The sequence below is a fragment of the Macrotis lagotis genome, chromosome 4 (assembly GCF_037893015.1).
Source record: "Macrotis lagotis isolate mMagLag1 chromosome 4, bilby.v1.9.chrom.fasta, whole genome shotgun sequence".
Taxonomy (NCBI): Eukaryota; Metazoa; Chordata; class Mammalia; order Peramelemorphia; family Peramelidae; genus Macrotis; species Macrotis lagotis.
In genome coordinates this window covers 180,888,286-180,901,395 of record NC_133661.1, presented here as the reverse complement: position 1 = coordinate 180,901,395, position 13,110 = coordinate 180,888,286, and positions in this window count along the sequence as shown.

Genomic DNA, 13,110 nt, shown 5'->3' with positions numbered 1-13,110 from the left:
CAGGGGTTAGGTCTCAGACATGTACTAGCTGTGTGATTTCGGGCAAGTCACTTAATCCTGTTTGCCTCATCTCCAAAATGAACTGAAAAAGGAAATGGAAAACTGCTCCAGTATCTTTGCCAAGGAAACCCCATAATGGGTCTGAAGAGTTGGACACAAATGAAGATGACTGAACAACAATTAAGGCTTTAGAAATGGGCAGCTAGGTGGTGTAGTGGATAGAATGTTGAACCTGGAGTCAAGAAGATCCATATTCATGAATTCAAATCTGGCCTCTCTCATTTAACTGGGCAAGTCAACTAAACTGTTTTCCTTAGTTCTTCATCTCTAAAATAAGTGGGTGAAGGAAATGACAAACCACTCTAGTGTCTGCCAAGAAAACCCCCAAATTCATGAAGAATTGTACAAAACTGAAAAATGACTGAATAACAACAACAAAGGGTCTAGAATACAATAAAACACTTATGGATCATTAAATGAGGAAAATTTTTTTTACTAATACAACAAAAGATGAAAAGATGCAATTTCTATGTTTAAAACAGATATTCAAGATGATATAGTTAATACCAATAGTATTAAGAACCACCTCTCTAAAATGTGCACATCTGCATTATTAACTTTTTTCCATCACCTAAATCTGGATAATTGACAAAATAATAAATAGAATTCAATTTGTACATTGCTAATTTCTGAGGTGCAAATTCTCACACTGAAAATTTAACAATTGATTCTTGATAGCAGGATCAAGCTGGTGCCAGCATACCCATGACTACTCTATTGTTACTGGACAACCATGTTCAGAAAGGCGTTCCTGCAGGTCAATAGGAATTTTGCTGACACTTTTCAATACCAGCTTTCTATAGAATGGGGCTTTTCTGCTTCAGATGTCATGGAAGTCAAACCAATAATGCTTATAGGAATAGTATTCTGACTTAGTTAAAGGGAAACCAGTTCAGGCTGGTTAAAAAAGGTGTGTTGCTCTTAAAATAATCTTAAAGCAACATTAGCATAAAAAGCACTGGAAGAAGAGCTTACTAGAATAACAGATTAAAAATAATTTAAAACTATGTCCATAATCTCCTTAAAAGTGCAATTCAGAAGATGGTGGAGAGAAGCCAAGAATTTCCCTGAGCTCTTTCCAGCTTGAAACAAAGTTAAATCAAGCCTCTAAATGGATTCTGGAGTGGCAGAACTCAGAAAAAGTCACAGTGGAGCAATTTTCCAGTTTAAGATATCTTGGAAGGACTTCAGAAAAGATCTGTCTCAGGTGAAGGGGGAATAGAGTCCAGTGCAGGTGAGGTGTGAGGAAGCTTGCCTAAAGCCTCTTAAGCCTTATCATCATCAGCAGCTGAGGCTCCCAGGTGATCCTGGTTCAGAAGTCCAGGTGCGAGGGCTCCAGACCCAGCAGAGAAGACATAGCGTGAGCCCCAGAACCCCACACAGTCACCTCGACTAGTCTGGGCAATTCCAGTGCAGTGGGCAAGGCTCTAGCACCTAAGGCCCCAGTGTGGAAAGTCAGTAAGAAGGCTTCTGGCTCCTCCCCCTCACCTCCTAGAAGCTTGGGTCAGTGCCCCCTGTTTCCCTGGGAGCAGAGAACAACTTTAAGAACATGAACTAAAAAAAAAAAAAAAAAAAAAAGAATATGAACTAGGCTAAAAAATGACTAAGAAAAACAAAAAAGCCCCAAGCAAAGAAAATTATCATGGCAACAAGGAAGATCAAAACACCATCTCAGAAGACAGCAATGGAAAAAAGGCCTACATGTGAAGCCCCAGACAGGAAACTGAATTTGGTCTCAAGTCCAAAAAGTCCTCCTAGAAGAACTCAAATAAGATTTTAAAAATCAAGGAGAAAAATTGGGAAAAGGAGAGGTAAGCTAGAACCAATCAACAGCCTGGAAAAGAAAATACAAAAATTGACTGAAGAGAACAACCATTTAAAAAATAAAATTGAACAAATAGAGAAAATACTAAAGCTAACCAAAGAAAATATTAGAATTGGGCAAGTGGAAACTAATGATTTTGGAGACATCAAGAATTGGTCAAGCAAAATGTAAAAAATGAAAGAATAGAAGAAAATGTAAAATAACTCATGGAAAAACAATTGACCCAGAAAGTAGATACAGAAGAAATAGTTTTAAGAATTATTGAACTACCTGAAAAACCATGATTAAAATAATGTCTGGACAACATCCTTAAAGAAATTAGCAAGGAAAACTACCCTGATATCCTATAATGAGAGAGCAAAATAGTCACTGAAAGAATTCACCAACCACATCCTGAAAGACATCCCAAAATGAAAATTCCAAGAATATTGTAGTCATTTTTTAGAATTTTCAGGGCAAGGAGAAAATATTGTGGACAGCAAAAACAATTCAAATACCAAGGATCCAAAGTAAAGGAATATGCAACTTTAACATTAAAGGATCAGAGGGTCTGGAATATGATATTCTGGAGGACAAAAGAGCTTGTATTACAATCAAGAATTAACTACCCACCAAAACTGAGCATATTCTTTCAAAGGTGGATATTCAACGAAGTAGGTGACTTTCCTGTTGAAAAGAACAGAGCTTAGCAGAAAATTTGATCTTCAAATACATGATTCAAGAGGTGCATAAAAAGGTAAATAGAAAAAAATATTATTCAATAAGATTATCATCCCCACATGGGAAGATGATACTTGTTACTCTGTAGAAATCTTATCTCCATTAGGGGTATACTTAGAGGGTATGGACATAAGCTGATTTTTTATTGATATTTAAAAAAAGACAAAGATTATTGGAAAAAGAGGAAAGAGGGAGTTAGAGTAGGGTAAATTACATCATATGAATAAGTACAAAATACTTATTACAGGAGAGGGATAGAAGAGAGTGGGGCAGAATTGCTTAAATCTTGATCTCACTGAATTTGGATCAAAGAAGGAATAATATACATTCAGTTGGGTTTAGAAATTTATCTTATTCTATAGAAAATTAGGGGAGGAAAGGGAAAGAAAAGGGAAGGAGGGGCTGATAGAAGGGAGGACAGAAATAGAAGAAAGAAAAGGGAAGGGGGCTGATAGAGGGATGAATTGAGGGAGGTGTGGTTCAGAAGCAAAAACACTGTTAGGAGGGATAGGGTGAAAGGAGACAGAGAAAAGTAAAAATGGGAGAAAAATAGGATGGAGGGAAATGCAGAGTGAATGTTAATCAGATGAACTCTCACATAAAATGGAAGAAAAGAACAGAGTGGATTAAAAACCAGAATCCTATAATATATAGTCTACAAGAAGCACATTTGAATCAAGGAGATAGTCAATATAAGAGGCTAGAGCAGAATATATTATAGTTCAGCAGAGGGGAAAAAAAGCAAGGTTAGCAATCCCAATCCCACACAAACAAAAGCAAAAATTAAATAAAGTAAAATTAAGTACTTGCCAAAAGGTACCATAGACAAATAATATCAGTACTAAACATATAAGCTTCAAGTAGAATAACATTTAAATGCTTAGAGAAGTTAAGTGAGTCATATGAAGATATAGACAACAAAACTATACTGTGGGGGACCTCAATCATCTTCTCTCAGAATTAGATAAATCTAACCACAAAGTAAAAAGAAGCTAAGAAAATGAAGAGTATTTTAAAAAAGTTAGATATGATCTACCTCTGGAAAAAATTGAAAGAGGATAGAAAGAAATATATCTTTTTTTTCTCAGTGGTATATGATACCTACACAAAAACTGACTAATGTATTAGTCATAGTCAAATACAAAAGGCAGAAATATTAATTTCATCCATTTCAGGTCATGATGCAATAAAAGTTAGTATAAAAATGTCCATAAAAAGAGGAATTAAAAATTAATTGGAAATTAAATAATTTTAAAGAATGAGTGGGTCAAACAATAAATCATAAAACATTTTCATCTAAGATAATGACAGTAATAAAACATTATAATCTAAACTTATGGGATGCAGCCAAAGCAATTCTTAGGAGGAAATTTTATATCTCTAAAAGCTTGCTTGAATAAAATATAGAGATGAATGAATTGGAAATGAAACCAAAAAAGCTAGAAAAAAAACAAATTAAATACCAAATTAGAAATTCTGAAAAATCAATGAAATCAAAAGTAAGAAAACTATTGAATTAATAAAATTAAAAATTGGTTTTGTGAAAAAAACTAACAAAATAGGTAAACCTTTGGTTAATTTTAAAAAAGAGGAGAAAATCAAATTAACAGTATCAAACATGAAAGTGTGAACTTACTAATGAAGAGAAAATTAAAATAAGGATTTGAAGTTATTTTGTCCAACTGTATGCCAATAAATATGATAATCTAAGTGAAATAGATGGGTATTTATAAAAAAAAATACAAACTGTCTAGTTTAACAGAAGAGAAAATAAAGTACTTAACCTGTTTTAGAAAAAAATATTGAACGAGTTGGCAACGAATTCCCTAAAAAAAAAAATCTTCAGGGCCAGAAGAATCTACAATTGAACTCTCCCAAACATTTAAAGAATTCTCCCCAGGGTGGCTAGGTGGTGCAGTGGTTAGAGAACCGGCCCTGGAGTCAGGAGTATCTGAGTTTAAATCCAGCTGCAGACACTTAATTACCTAGCTGTGTGGCCCTGGGCAAGCCACTTAAACCCATTGCTTTGCAAAAACCTAAAAAAAAAAAAAAAAAGAATTCTCCCAAACATTTAAAGAAAAATTAATTCTAATATAATGTAAATTATTTGGAAAAGAGGCAAAAACCTAAAAAAAAATAAAGAATTCTCCCAAACATTTAAAGAAAAATTCTGATATAATGTAAATGATTTGGAAAAAGAGGCAAACAAGGAATCCTACCAAATTCCTTTTATGACACAAATGTGGTGCTGATACCTAAACCAACAAGAACTAAAATTGAGAAAGAAAATTACAGACCAATTTTCCTAATGAATATTGAAGCAAAAATTTAAAATAACAAAGAGATTACTGCTTTTCATCACCACTATCATACATTATGACCAGATGGGATTTATACTAGGAATGCAAGGCTGGTTTAATATTAGGAAAATCAATTTAAAAAGCTAAGAGAAATCTTATGATTAAAATGGATGCTGAAAAAGTTTTTGACAAAATACACCATGTCTATTAAAAACACTTGAAAACATAAGAATGAATTCATTCTTCCTTTAAAAAAAGTATTATATATAATGGAGACAAGATAAGCCTTCCCAATAAGATCAGGGGTAAAAAAGGATACTTGGTATTACCACTATTATTCATTATTGTATTAGAAATGTTAGCTTTAGCAATAAGCAAAGAAAAAGAAATTGAAGGCATTAGAGCAGGTAATGAGGAAACAAAACTCATTCTTTGTAAGTGATATGATGGTATACTTAGAGAATCCTAGAAAATCAACTAAAAAACTACTTGAAACAATTAACTTTAGCAAAGTTGCAGAATAGGAAATAAATCCACATAAATCATTAGCATTTCTATATATATTACTAACAAAGCCCAGCAGCAAGAGATAGAAAAAGAAATTCAACTCAAAGTAACTATAGACAACAAAAAATATTTGGGGGATTGTCTACCTGCCAAGACAAACTCAAGAACTATATGAACACAATTGCAAAACACTTCACATAGATCTAAACCATCAGAAAAATGACAATTGCTCATGGATAGGCCAAGCTAATAATAAAAATGACAATTCTACCTAAATTAATCTACTTATTCAGTGCTATACCAAACTACCAAAAAATTATTTTATAGAATTTGAAAAAATTGTAACAAAATTTGTCTGAAGGAACAAAACATCAAGGATAACAAGGAAATAAAAATTACTAAGAAAGGTGGCCTAGATAATAGCAGATCTAAAACTATATTATAAAGCAGTAATTATCCAAACTAGTACTGATTAAAAAATTGAGAAGTAGATTAGATGGATAGATTAGGTACAAAAGAAATAATAGAAAATGACTATAGTAATCTACTGCTTGATAAACTCAAAGACTCCAGTTTCTGGAATAAGAACTCACTATTTGATAAAAGTAACTAGAAAATAGTATGGCAGAAACTAGGCATAGACCAATAATATCTCACACCTTATACCAAGAGAAGATAAAAATAGGTACATGACCCAAGTAAGAGAATAGCTGTTAGAAAGATGAGTTTGACCAAATGAGGTAAAAAATATTATAAATACAAAATGGATAATTTTGATTTAATTAAAAAGGTTTTACTCGAACAATTGCAAACAAGATTAGAAGGAACACAGAAAGCTGTGAAATAATTTTTGTAGCCAGTGTTTCTGGTAAAGGACTCATTTCTAAAATATACAGAGAACTGAGTCAAATTTAAAAGAATACAAGTCACAAAGCAGAGGCAAGATGGTGGAGTAAAAGCTGGAACTCCCACAAGCTCTCCCCCAGACTACTCCAAATACCTTTAAATAATGACTCTAACCAAGTTCTAAAATGTCAGAACCCACAAAAAACTGAGTGAAACAATTTTCCAGCCAAGACAACTTGGAAGATCCATAGAAAAGGCCTACAGTGCAGGCAGGTCACACTGGAGCAAACTGGCTTCTGTCATCTAGAAATAGACCTCAAGGTGCCTGGGTCACTTGTAGTGGTGGTGATTTCCAAACTTCTCAGCCCAGGGATTGCAAAGAACAATTGAGAAGGTAAGCAGGAAAACTCTGCTACACCACAGTAAGAGTGAGCCCAGGCTAATGCAGGCCTCAGAATAGACCTGACCCCAGGAGACCAGGAGCAGGTGTGGGGAGCCACCTGGCAGCTGCTTCCAGAACTCTCAGTTCATTGTTGTTAGGGGGAGTCAGGGGAGATCGTGGAGGTCTCTTTGCTTTCCCTGAAGCAGGACTCTGTTGTTTTGCCCATACTCAGATCCAGGTTGGAATCTGGGGCTCCAATCTTAGGAAAAGGAGCTTGCTGTTGGCAATGGAGCCAGGACCCTTCTCATACATGGGTCCAAGGCAGAAAGGAGTACTTGTGGTCATCCAAAGACAAGAGCATAGTCCAGGAGAGCAGTCAGAATCTCTCATAAGACCTTGGAAGAATTGAGAATTTGCAAGTCCCTGGAGGGGTATCCCCAGAAAACAGCTGCAAAAACTCTCAAAATCTTGGGAGCATGTCCTCCACCCTGGAAGCAGAGATCCACCTTAACAGTTTAAAATCAAGTCATATGTTGGGGAAATAAGCAAACAGAAGTTAAAAAATCTGACCATAGGCAATTACTTTAGGCCTATGGTGGATCAAAATACACACTTAGAAGATAACATAAGTTAAGGCTTCTATATCCAAAGCCCCCAAGAAAAATATAAATTGGTCTCAGGCTATGGCAGAGCTCAGAAAAGATTTTGAAATCCAAGTAAGGGAGATAGAAGAAAAACTGGTAAGAGAAATGAGAGAGATGTAGGAAAATCATGAAAACTAAGTTAACAATGTGGTGAAGGAGTTAACAAAAAAACTGAAGAAAATAACATCTTAAAAACCAGTTTGAGTCAAATAGAAAAAAGCAGGTCAAAAAAGTCAATGAGGAGAATGCATTAAAAAGCAAGACTTGGTCAGGTGAGCAGGAGATACAAAAGCCCTCTGAACAAAAATAATTCCTTAAATTGTAGAATGAAGCTAAGGGAAGCTGATGACTTTGTGAGAAATAATAAAACAAAAACCAAAAGAATGAAAAACCTAGAAGAAAATGTGAAATATCTCATTGGAAAAACTACTGACCTGAAAAACAGATTCAGAAGAGATAATCTAAAACTTTTTGGACTACTGAAAAGGAACCTAGACTTCATTTTTTTAAGAGATTCTCCAGGAAGAGTTGTGGGAAATCTGGGACACTATTACATTGTTGGTGGAGCTGTGAATTCATCCAACCTTTCTGGAGAGAAATTTGGATCTACTCCCAAAGGGCAACAAAAATGTGCATACCCTTTGATCCAGCAATACCACTACTGGGTCTATACCCTGAAGAGATGATGAAAAAGGGTAAAAACATCACTTGTACAAAAATATTCATAGAAGCCCTGTTTGTGGTGGCAAAGAATTGGAAATCAAGTAAATGTCCTTCAATTGGGGAATGGAATGGCTTAGCAAACTGTGGTATATGTATGTCATGGAACACTATTGTTCTATTAGAAACCAGGAAGGATGGGAATTCAGGGAAGCCTGGAGGGATTTGCATGAACTGATGCTGAATGAGATGAGCAGAACCAGAAAAACACTATACATCCTAACAGCAACATGGGGGTGATGATCAACCTTGATGAACTTGCTCATTCCATCAGTGCAACAATCAGGGACAATTTGGGACTGTCTGCAATGGAGAATACCATCTGTGTCCAGAGGAAGAACTATGGAGTTTGAACAAAGACCAAGGACTATTACCTTTAATTTAGAAAAAAAAAACCCCTGATATCTTATTGTCTGATCTTGTTATCGCTTACTTTTTTGTTTCTTCCTTAAGGATATGATTCCTCTTTCATCACACTGAATTTGGATCAATGTACAACATGGAAACAATGTAAAGACTTGACAAATTTCCTTCTATGGGGGGGTGGGGGGAGGGAAGTAAGATCAGGGGGAAAAATTGTAAAACTCAAAATAAATAAAATCTTTAAAAAAAATTCTCCAGGAAAACTGCTCTAATATCCTAAAAGCAGAGGGTAAAAGAGAAATTGAAAGAACCACCAATCACCTCCTGATAAAGGTCCAAAAATGATAACTGCTAGGAATATTATAGCCAAAAAATTTCAGAACTCTTTAAGTCAAGGAAGAAATATTACAAGCAGTTAAAAAAGATATAATTCAACTGAGGTGGGACTACATTCAGGATATATACAAGATTTAGTAGCTTCCACATTTAAGGGCCTGTAAGTCTTTGGAATGATATTCTAGAAGGCAAAAGAGCTTGGATTATAACCAAAAATCAACTACCCAGAAAAACTGAACATTCTCTTTCAGGGGGAAAAGATAGACATTCAACATAAATAGGGAATTTTCAAACTTTCCTGATGAAATGACCAGAGCTGAAAAAGTTTGATCTTCAAGTACAGGATTCAGGTGAACCATAGAGAAGATGAACAAGAAAGGGAAAAATCATGAGGGACTTAATGATGTTGAACTACTTGTATTCCTGCATGGGAAAATGATACTGATAACTCATATGAACCTTCTCATTAATTAGGGCAGTTAAAAGCATATATATATATATGTATATATATATATATACATATATATATATATATATATATATATACATATATATATATATATATATGGCACAAGACAGAGTTGAATTTGAAGGTATAATACATTAAAAAGATTGAGTTAATGGGGGAGAAAGGAATGTACCGTGAGAATGAAAAAAGAGAGGTATAATGGGGTAATTTATTTCCCATAAAAGAGGCAAGAAAAAACTTGCAGAGGAGTGGAAGAGGGAGAATATAACTAGGAGTGAACCTTACTCTCATCAGAAGTGGCTTTGTGAGGGAATAACATACACACTCATTTAAGTATAGAAAAGTATCTTTCTCTAGAGGAAAAGAGGAGAGAAAGGAATATGAGATAAAGGGAGGGGAGGATGGGTTTAGGTGATAGAAGAGAGGTAAGATCATGGGAGAAAGTAGTCAGGTACAACATGCTTTTGAGGAGGGACGGTGAAAGAATAGAATAAATGGGAGTGGGAGGAACAGGATGGAAGAAAATACAGCTAACAGTGCAACTCTGGGAAAAAATATTGAATCAATTTTTCTGATGAACTTAGGATAAAGAATGCTATCCAACCAAAAGACAGAACTGAGGGTGTTTGAATACAGACTGAATGAAGCATACTTTTCACTTTTTCTTGAATTTTCTCTTTCTTTGGGGGGGAGGGGTTATGCTTACTTTTACAACATGACCATTTGTAGTAATGTTTTTCATAGCTACACATTTTTAACCTACACAAATAATTTGCTTTCTCAACGAGGGGGGTGGGGTGGGAGGAAGGAAGAGAATTTGAATCTCAGGGTTTTGGAAGTAAATGTTGAAGCTTGCTTTTGCATGTAACCAGGGGGAAATTATTGGTTTTGTTTTTATAAGACAATGGGGTTAAATGACCCCAAAGTCACACAGCTAGGTAATTAAGCATCTGAGATTGGATTTGAACTTAGGTCCTTCTACTGTGCCACCTAGCAGCCCTAGGGGAAATCTTCAAAGCAAAAAAAAATCAAATAAAAAAATACAAATCAGCCCCCAATTCATAAATGGTCAAAGGATATGAACAGGCTGTTTTCAGATGAAGCTAAAAGCTATCTATAGTCATATGAAAAAATATTAATGAACTGTTTCTGGAGTTGGAATTGATCCACCATTCTGGAGAGCTATTGGAACTCAGTTCAAGGGCTATAAAACTGTGCATGCCCTTTGATCTGGTAATACCAGTATTAGGTCTGCATGTCAATGAGATCATAAAAAAGGGAAGAGGATCCTCTTTTTTGTAGTGGCAAAGAATTGGAAATTGAGGGAATGCCTATTTGGTGAATGACTGAAGAAATTGTGGTATATGAATATGATGAAATACTATTATATAAGAAATCATGTAAGTAATCTGTAAGGTAGATTTCAGAAAAACCTGTAAAGACTTACATGACCTGATGCTGGGTTAAAGTGAGCAGAACCAGGAAAGCAGACAGCAACATTGTGTGATGAGCAGCTATGATACTTAGTTCTTCTCAACAATACAAATTCCAAGAGATTCCATCCACATCCAGAGAAAGAACTATGAAGTCTGAATGCAGATCAAAGCATACTATTTTCACTTTTTAAGATTTGTTTTATATTTTTTCTTTCTCATGGTTTTTTCCTTTTTTTCTTTCACAACATGATTAAATTATGGAAATGTTTAATATGATTATACATGAATGACGTCTATTGCTTGCTGTCTTGGGGAGGAAAGGGAAAGAGGGAGAAAAATGTAGAACTCAAATCTTAAAAAAATGTTGAAAAACTATCTTTACAAAAAATTTAAAATTAAAATTAAAAACAACCCCCCCAAATTATAATACAATGGGGATAATATCAGGTCTAGTTCACCATAAATTTCCTCATATAAGACAACCATGAGATCATTAACATCAGATCCACAGTACAAATGATGAGACCTTCAGAATAGTTACCCAGACCCTATCATAGTTCTAGGACATCTGTGTCAAGGTGACTAGGGCTCTTATATACAACTGGTACTTAACCAATACTTCCACCCATTCAATATTTCCCAATCCATTAAATAAAACCTCTCCCCACCCTTGAACCTTCCAAGCTTCAGCCCCATAATATGCTGCTTATTCTGTCAGAGTACGCTAAAATCTTCCCATGGCTTTTTATCCACAGACTCAATATTATCACCAGTTCAGCTAAAGAATTTCAGTTCATTAGTGTCTTAATGTTCCCACATCTCCAACAGCCAAGTGAATGCCTGAGCAAGACAATTACACCTTCCTGATATCATTAAAAATAAATGAACAATTTCTAGTTCTATAACCATCTGTACTGAGGCAGGCCACCCAGTTCCCATATATCTGCTCTATCAAAAAAATGAGAAATTTACACTAGTTGACTATGGAGCAAGAAATTCAATGAGAAAATATGGTAAATGACTTCCTCCTTGTAATGCACAAAAAGCTCAATTTTAATATGAAAGTGGGCCACTGGTGTAGACAAACAAGTTGGTAGCATCCAAGTACTACCAAAAATAGGCCAACAATATGTACAACCTGTAAAACTATCTGGAGATACCAGTTGAGGGTTCAAAGAAGAGGCAGAAATTAGATCTTGGAAACCCTGGTAGCAGTGGTTACCAGAGCAATGTGACAACATTCTAGAGAGCCTAGGTTCTCAGGAGTTTAACAGTGCCTAGGACTATATACTGAAATGCCAGAAATGGTCCTGAAGATCTGACACTTAAAGCAAAACATCTATGGAGGTCCATAATCCAAGGAAATGGAGAACAGCACAGGACCTTGGAGATCCAGAGTCAGACTAAGTAATGATTCCATCCAAAATGACAAGAAAGGTCAGAGTCTGACACACATGTCTGGTAAAGTAATTAAAGTTGGAAAGAAGACACCAACCAATATTTTAAAAAAGCATGATCTAGAGGCAGCAAACCCTGCCTCAGCAAACCAGCATATGAAGTGTTCTAAATCACTTTTGTTTGGAGAGATGCAAATTAAAACAACTCTTGAGGTCCCTCACATTAGATTGGATAATATGACAAAAAAGGAAAATGATAAATGTTGGAGAGGCTATGGGAAAATTGGGAAACTTAATATACTACTGGAGTTGTAAATTAATATGTTCTGGAGAGCAATTTAGAACTATGTCCAAAGAGCAACCAAATTATGTGTGACCTTTGATCCAGCACTACTCCTACTAGGTTTGTATCCCAACATGATCATAAAAAAAGGAAAAAGGATGTACATGGGCAAAAATATTTGTAGCAGCTTTTATTTGTGGTAGCAAAATATCAGAAATTGAGATGTCCATCAATTGAATGGCTAAACAAGTTGTAGTATATGAATATAATGGAATACTATTGTGCAATAAGAAATGATGAGCAGGTAGATTTGAGAAAAAACCTGAGAAAAGCTACATGAAGTGATGCAAAATGAAATGAGCAGAACTAGGGAGAACATTAAACACAGTAATAGCTACATCATATATATCAACTATATCAAGTATGAGTGACTTAGCTCTCCTCAGTAGCATAATGATCCAAGACAATTACAGAAGAATAGTGATGGAAAAATGCTATCCATATCCAGATACAGAGAACTCATGGACTCAGAATGCAGACTGAATCAAACTTTTTTCACTTTTTTGGTTTATTTTTCCTGTTCCCTCCCACTTTTGGTCTATTCTTTTACAACTGTGACTAATATGGAAATGTTTTATATGATTGCACATATATAACCTATATCAAATTGTTTACCATTTTAGGAAGAAGGGAGATAAGGAGAAAAATTTGAAACTCAAAATCTTGTAAAAATGAAAACTAAAAATTATCTTTATAATTGGGAAAAATAAAATACTATTAAAAGAAGCAAAATATGAATTAAGGGGGATCTGAAGTATTTCC